This window comes from Cupressus sempervirens, chromosome 3, assembly GCF_028749045.1.
Source record: "Cupressus sempervirens isolate cs-2001-9-10 chromosome 3, ASM2874904v1, whole genome shotgun sequence".
NCBI lineage: Eukaryota > Viridiplantae > Streptophyta > Pinopsida > Cupressales > Cupressaceae > Cupressus > Cupressus sempervirens.
In genome coordinates this window covers 276,204,871-276,212,278 of record NC_143120.1, presented here as the reverse complement: position 1 = coordinate 276,212,278, position 7,408 = coordinate 276,204,871, and positions in this window count along the sequence as shown.

Here is a 7,408-nt window from a genome sequence, read left to right as displayed (position 1 = left end):
CTTGTAGAACACATAAAGTGTTTTGAATGCCTATCTAACAATGTCCCACTGACGCTTCATAATGTGTCCCTTGCGGTTATATTTAAATGCATTTCTCTAACATTTAATTTTCTTTACCAACCTAAATTTGTATTTCTAGTCATTGACATCATATTCAAATTCCCTTCCAATTTTCTATTTCAAGAAAATCAACTTTTTAAACAAAGTGGGGGACTTTGCCACATTTATCAAGATTTAATTTTCTATTGTTTAGTTCCTAGTAATTTAGTGTATAAATTCTCTATACAATTAGGTAGTCTATTTTTTTATTTGAAGATGCTACCAAAATAATAAATTTACTCACATGTTGATATAAGCTTGATTTCAGACATTTAAAAGGAGATTTCACCTCAAGATTGAAGTGTGAATTTTTGTTTTGTAGGGTTTGTGTGAAATATTAAATCACAACTTTAATAATTTTTCTTAGCACTAACTATTGTCGAGTGCTAGTTTTGCTTGGCATGTGAAGGTGGAAAGTGGCAGTTTTGGTTGGCACCACTAGATGCTAAGTGATAGGAGAAGGTGTTGAGCTAGCTCAGCACAAGAAGATGCCAAGTGAACTCTACACTCAAAGGGAAACTTGGCTCAAATGGATGCCAAGTAAGCTCGACATCAACTAAAAATATTTTAACTTAGGTAAAGACCAAATTTTTAATGTGAGAGAGCCAAAGCTTGGAGCTTTCAACAATGAACTTCTTAAATGCAATAAATAAAGAAGAACAATACATTAATGTATGCCTTCTTGCTTGATATTCAACTTTGATTCAAACTATTAAAAAATTTGGGAGCATTCGGCTTCAACTAGAAAACCCTAAAACTTTAAATTGGTGAAACTTTAAACTTTAAACTTGCATCTCTAATGGCTGCATACATGAATGCCTAGAACAATCACTGCTTCAATAGATCAAACAATAAAATACAAACTTACAGAATGATAGGAGATCCAACACACACTGAAACTATTCTTCCTTCTGAACACTTCACACTAATCTGCTAATCAATTTATTTTTCTTTCTTTTCTGGTCTGCAACTTTTCTACTCTCTCTGATCTGCTGAATGCACTCTATGAATGAATCAAACATTCCTTTTTGTCTCTGTGGCAAAATGTTTTCCCCTTCTTTTTAGATTTCAAAAACTCACCTACCACATTCATTATTTTTGCCTGTTATGGGGATGGTAGGTAGGCATTTGGCTCTAGGGGAAAACCTTAATATGCATTAAATATTTCAACACTCCCCCTTTGTCCCGAGCCAAAAAAACAAGGATCATTCTTGATCCAAGTCAACTACACCAAGACACTCTCTTAGGTGTATAAAGCTTCCAATGCCTAATAGCTTAGTAAAAATGTCTGCTAGTTGCTGCTCAGACTTACAAAATTCCATCTTGATATCTCTATTCTCCACAAACTCTCTGATGAAGTGATATCTGATCTCTATATGCTTGCTTCTACCATGGAAGACTGGATTCTTGGATAATGCAATTGATGAGATGTTGTCACAATAAATTGTGGTTCCATCCTCTTGCCTTTTATTCAAATCTGTCAAGATCCTTCTTAACCAAATAGCTTGACATGTTGTTGCATTTGCTACTATGTATTCTGGTTCTGCTATAGATTGAGTAACAATAGGTTGCCTTTTAGATGCCCATGAAATTGCACCCGATCCCATATGAAATACATATCCAGAAGTGCTCTTCCTATCATCTATACTTCCAGCCCAATCACTATCTGTATATCCTACCAACTTGAATTCATTTCTTGTAGTATACAAATATTCAAATCCCTTGGTACCTTTCACATAGCTTAAGATCTTCTTTCTCTCTTGTCAATGGGAATCTTTTCATGTATCCATAAATCTAGAAATAAAACTCACTGCATGCATCAAGTCTGGCCGAGTTGCAGTCAAATACATTAATCTTCCAACCATACTCTTGTATAGTGTTGGATCCACTCTCTTGCTAGAGTCTTCCTTGCTCAACTTTAGACCTATTATTGTTGGTGTGGGGGTTGGCTTACTATTTTGCATTTTGAAACTCTCCAAGATCTACCCTACATATTTTTCTTGAGACATAAAGATGCCATCATGCATTTGTTTTACTTCTATAACGAGAAATTACTTCAAGAGACCAAGGTCTATCATCTCAAATTCATTTTTTATGTCCTCTTTGAACTCACCAATTAGAGCCTTGTCACTACTAGTAAAAATCAAATCATCTACATACAAGACAACAATCAAAACATTTCCATTTGTTGCCTTGATGTAGAGAGTAGGCTCACCATTGCTTTTGTTAAAGCCATTGCTCATCAAATATGAGTCAATCCTACTATACCATGCCCTTGAAGCTTGCTTGAGCCCATAAAGAGCTCTCTTTAATCTATATACTTTGTGTTCTTCACTTGAAACTTCATAACCAGGTGGCTGCTCCACATAGACTTCTTCCTTCAATACACCATTCATGAAAGTGAACTTCACATCTATTTGAAATACCTTCCATTTGTGCTGAGCTACAATTGCTATGACAACATGCATGGTTTCCATTCTTACAACTGGGGCATATGTCTCATTATAATCTCTACCATACTGTTGTTTGTAGCCCTTGACTACCAGCCTTGCCTTATGTCTATCACTCTTACCTTCAGCATTGCATTTGGTCTTGTAGTCCCATTTCACTCCAATCACTTATTTTTTGAGAGGCAATTCAGTTAGCTCCCATGTCTCATTCCTTTCTATAGCATCTATCTCCTCATTCATGGCCTTACACCATTTCTTCTCCTTAACAACTTGTTCAAAAGATATTGGATCACTATGAGAAAATAATGCAAAATTAACACTCTGATCATAATCTTCATACCTTTCATCTTGGTATATCTACCTAAGACTCTTGGTCTTTCTTGGTATCAGGGAGGAGAGTGTGGGATCAGAATCTTCACTATTGCTACTTTGTTGACCAGCTTGGTCTTCACTATTACTTGGCACTGAGACTTGGTCATGCCTAGAGGAGCTCGGCAATGACTGCGGCTACTTTCCTTTTCTTCTATTTTCTCCTTCTTCTTGTTGTTCATTAGCTTCCTCTTCACTCATAATTGGCACTTTACTTGAGGTGCTCGATGATTCATTAGTCAATCCATACCATGAATGACTTTCAAGAGTTTCACATCTCTTAAGAGAATCATCTTGTTGTTCAATGGGTCATATAATTTATATGCCTTTGATTCTAAGCTTTAGCCTGCAAAGATGCACTTCACACCTTTATCATCCAATTTTTTCCTTTACTCTTTAGGCGCATGTGCATATGCAACACATCCAAACACCTTTAGGTGTTCAACTATCCATCTTCCTCGTGACCATGCTTCCATTGGAATTCTATCATGAATTGCCTTTGTAGGACACCAATTAATTAGGTAAACTGTTGTTTCCATAGCCTCTCACCAAAATTTAGTTGGGAGACCTTTCTCTTTCATCATGCTCCTTGCCATTTCAATAATGGTCCTATTCTTTCTTTCAACCACTCAATTATGGTATGGTGTATAGCTGGTTGTGAGCTCTTTCTTTATGCTAGGTTTCCTAGAAAAATTTACAAAAGAATTAGAGGTATACTCCCCTCCTCTATCTAATCTTAGGACCTTGGTACAGTGTCCACATTCTCTTTCAGCCTGAGCTTTGAACTCAAGAAACTTATCAAATGCTTTAGATTTAGATTTCAAAAAAATAAATTGATGTCCTATGACTGAAATCATCAATAAATGTCATGAAATAAGTACTCCCCCTAATGGAAGTAACTTGCATAGGACTGATTAGGTCAATATGCACTAACTCTAATGGATATCTAGCCCTCCTAGAATTTCCAAAATTAAAAGGAAGCCAATGTTTCTTACCCAAAATAAAAGCCTTACAGTTGTCACATGAATTTCCTATTCATAGCAAACCTTCTACCATTCTTTTATTTGACAACAAATTTAAACTAGCATAGCCAAGATGACCATACCTGAGGTACCATAGCTGTGAAGGGTCTTCAATCAAACTCCTTAGAGATAATTGTGTGGAAGGTGCAGCACCAACTTGAGATGAGAAACATGTCTCTATCCTCAAGGGAAACATTATGTTCTTTGTCATTTGAACTACTGCAAGTAAGTTCTTGCTCCCATCCTTTTCATGAATGACACACCTATCATTCTCCAATAATACTTTGTATCCATTTTGAATGATCTGACCAATACTCATCAAATTGTGCTTCATACTAGGGGAAAAATACACATTTTGTATTTCCTTCTTCTCACCTTGCTTGGTGTGGACCATAATAGATCCTTTGCCCACTACTGGTAGGGTTCCATTGTTACCCATTTTAATCTCAAATTTGAAACTCCTGTCAATAAGTGAAAACAAGGTTTCATTACCACTCATGTGGTTGCTACATCCACTATCGAGGTACCAAACTTTAGGGCTTCCTTCTTCACCAACATTACACATGATGAAGGCAGTGGCATTGTTTTCGCTTCCCATGTTCACATCAGCCCCATTTGCTTGTCCTGACTGATCATTTTGCTTTGTCTAGCATTCACTTGCATAATGCCCATATTTATGATAGTAGTAGCATTCTAAATTACTCCTATTTGAATTATAGTTTTTCTTACCTCCTCTTGAAGTATTTTGAGAAGTGCTTGCTCCCTCTGCTCTTCCTGAGCTTTCTGCTACAACATTTATTTGTCCTCTATTACCTCGGCCTCTGCCTCTAGAGTTTCTGCTTAAGCCATTTCTTCCTCTCCCCCTTCCTCTTGGATTTGACTAAGCCTTGAATGCTTTCTCTTGCACAGAAGAAGATGTAGATATGTTGATCCTATGCTCATGGGTTTGAAGAATACCCATCAACTCATCCATTGTCAAAATAGTGAGGTCTTTTGCCTCTTCTATAGTCATGACCAAATTGTCATATTTATGAGGTAAAATCCTCAATATCTTTTACACTATCCTCTACTCTTGATAGTCTTCTCCATTTAACTTCAGTTAGTTAATCACATTGGAGGTCCGTGAACTAAAATCTGCAACTGATTCATTTTATTTCATCTAAAGGTTCTCAAAATCCCTCCTTATATTCTATAGCTTTATTGTATGGACTTTATCAATCCCCTTGAAGTTCATCTCAAGAATATCCCATCCTTCCTTTGCACAATTGTTTGCTTCAATTTTGGGAAAAACTGTCTCTGTCATTGTTACCTCAATCAAACTTAATGCCTTAGCATCATTTCTCCTTGACTCTTTCAACTGACTCCTCTATGAATTTGTGAGAGTAGCATACAGAGTTGGGTCTATAACATCATTGAACCCATAAATCACAAACTCCCATAAATAATTTGCGACCATTATGGTCTTCATCTTCTTTGCCCATGTATTACAATTTTGTCTATTGAAGGGTGGTGGCTACCGCCATATCTTTCCTTCATCTCTTGCCATGTCAAATATCCTAGAAAAATATGCCTTAACTCACTATGGATGTGGGGCCTCAAAGCTCTAATACCATGTGAAATATTAAATCACAACTTTAATAATTTTGCTCGACACTAACTATTGCCAAGTGCCATTTTTTCTCGACACATGAAGGTGCTTAGTGGTAGTTTTTCTCAGCACCAATAGATGTCAAGTGATAGGAGAAGGTGCCAAGCTAGAAGATGTCAAGTGAACTTAGTATTCAAAGGGAAACTCAACTCAAATGGATGCTGAGTAAGCTTGACATCAACTGAATTTTTTTTTAACTTAGATAAAAACTAGATTTTCAACATGAGAGAGCCAAAGCTTGGAGCTTTCAACATTGAACTTCTTAAATGCAATAAATAAGGAAGAATAGTGAATTAATGTATGCTTTCTTGCTTGATATTTAACTTTGATTCAGACTATTACAAAATCTAAGAGCATTTGGCTTCAACCAAAAAACCCTAAAATAACACTAAAACTTTAAACTGGCAAAACTTTAAACTGTAAACTTTAAACTGGTAGCTCTAATGGCTCCATACATGAATTCTTGGAGCAATCACTACTTCAACAAGTCAAAAAAATAAACCACAAACTTACAGAATGACAGGAGATCCAACATGCACTGAAACTCTTCTGCCTTTTGAACACTTCACGCTGATCTACTGATCGATTTCTTTTTCTTTCATTTTTGCTCTACAAATTTTCTACTCTCTGTGATCTGCTAAGCTCACTCTACGAATGAATCAAACATTCCTTTTGTCTTTGTGGCAAAATATTTTCCCCCTCTTTTTAGATTTCAAAAAGTCACCTACCACATTCATTATTTCTGCCTATTATGGGGATGGTAGGTGGGCATTTGGCTCTAGGGCAAAATGTTAATATGTATTAAATATTTCAATAGTTTGAACTTCAAAGTTTTAAATTTGTTCAAGGCTGCAAATCTTTAATTTTTATTCAAAGCTTCCAGATAATTTTATATAGTGGCCACCTTGTGGTCAGCTCAATTTCTTTGTAGATTGTTGAAGTTTCTGCTCAAATTTAATGATCTATTTCCAAAAGTTAATAATATTAACTTTAAAAGGAGATTTAGCCCAAAATTGAAGTTTAAATATATATTTTCAAGGAAGCATTTGGAACTTCAAAATTTCAAATTTAATTAGAGATAGCGATTCTATCATTAACTTTCGAAAAGATTTAGTTGCCCGATTTCTTGAGTTCATAGTAGGGAAAAGTACTGAAATTTCAGAAATGTTAGGAATCAAAGCAACCAAGAAAAGAAGCAATTTTTTTTCCCCTTTTCTCTCTTACTCTAATTTAGTGTAAATCTAGAGAGAACTTCACTTTTATTATAGCTTAGATGAAATATCCAATGCAAAAATTCAAAATAGCAGTAACTAAACATGTTTAGGTTGCATCAGCAAAGTGGCAGTCTCAAAGTTGCTGTTGTGGTCTAGATGATAAAGCCAATCTATGAGTCAAGGTCCTGAAGATTAACAATGCTAGGTGAATTTTTTTTGTGAACATATAGCCTTCTTTCTTCACACACTATTTTGTGCTATTAGGCCCACCATTAAAGAATATAGATCTTGATAAATCACATATAAGATTGAGTTTTAAGTTGTTAAAAGGAGTGAAAGAATATTGATGCATAATATCAATATGAATAATGGTGTGGATGTGTTAATGATCTAACAACAAAGGATTGGAGAGCAATTTAGTAGATTTTTGTTATGTGATTAGAATGAGCTATTCCAAGGATCTACTTAAGAACTTATGATGCTATTTTTTGGTTCACTCTTTTGTTGTATTACATTTTTATATTGTAAGCCAGTAAGCCTTCTATGTTTTAATATGAGTAGTGGGGATCTAGGAAGTATGCTTGAATGCAAGTGCATTCAATATTT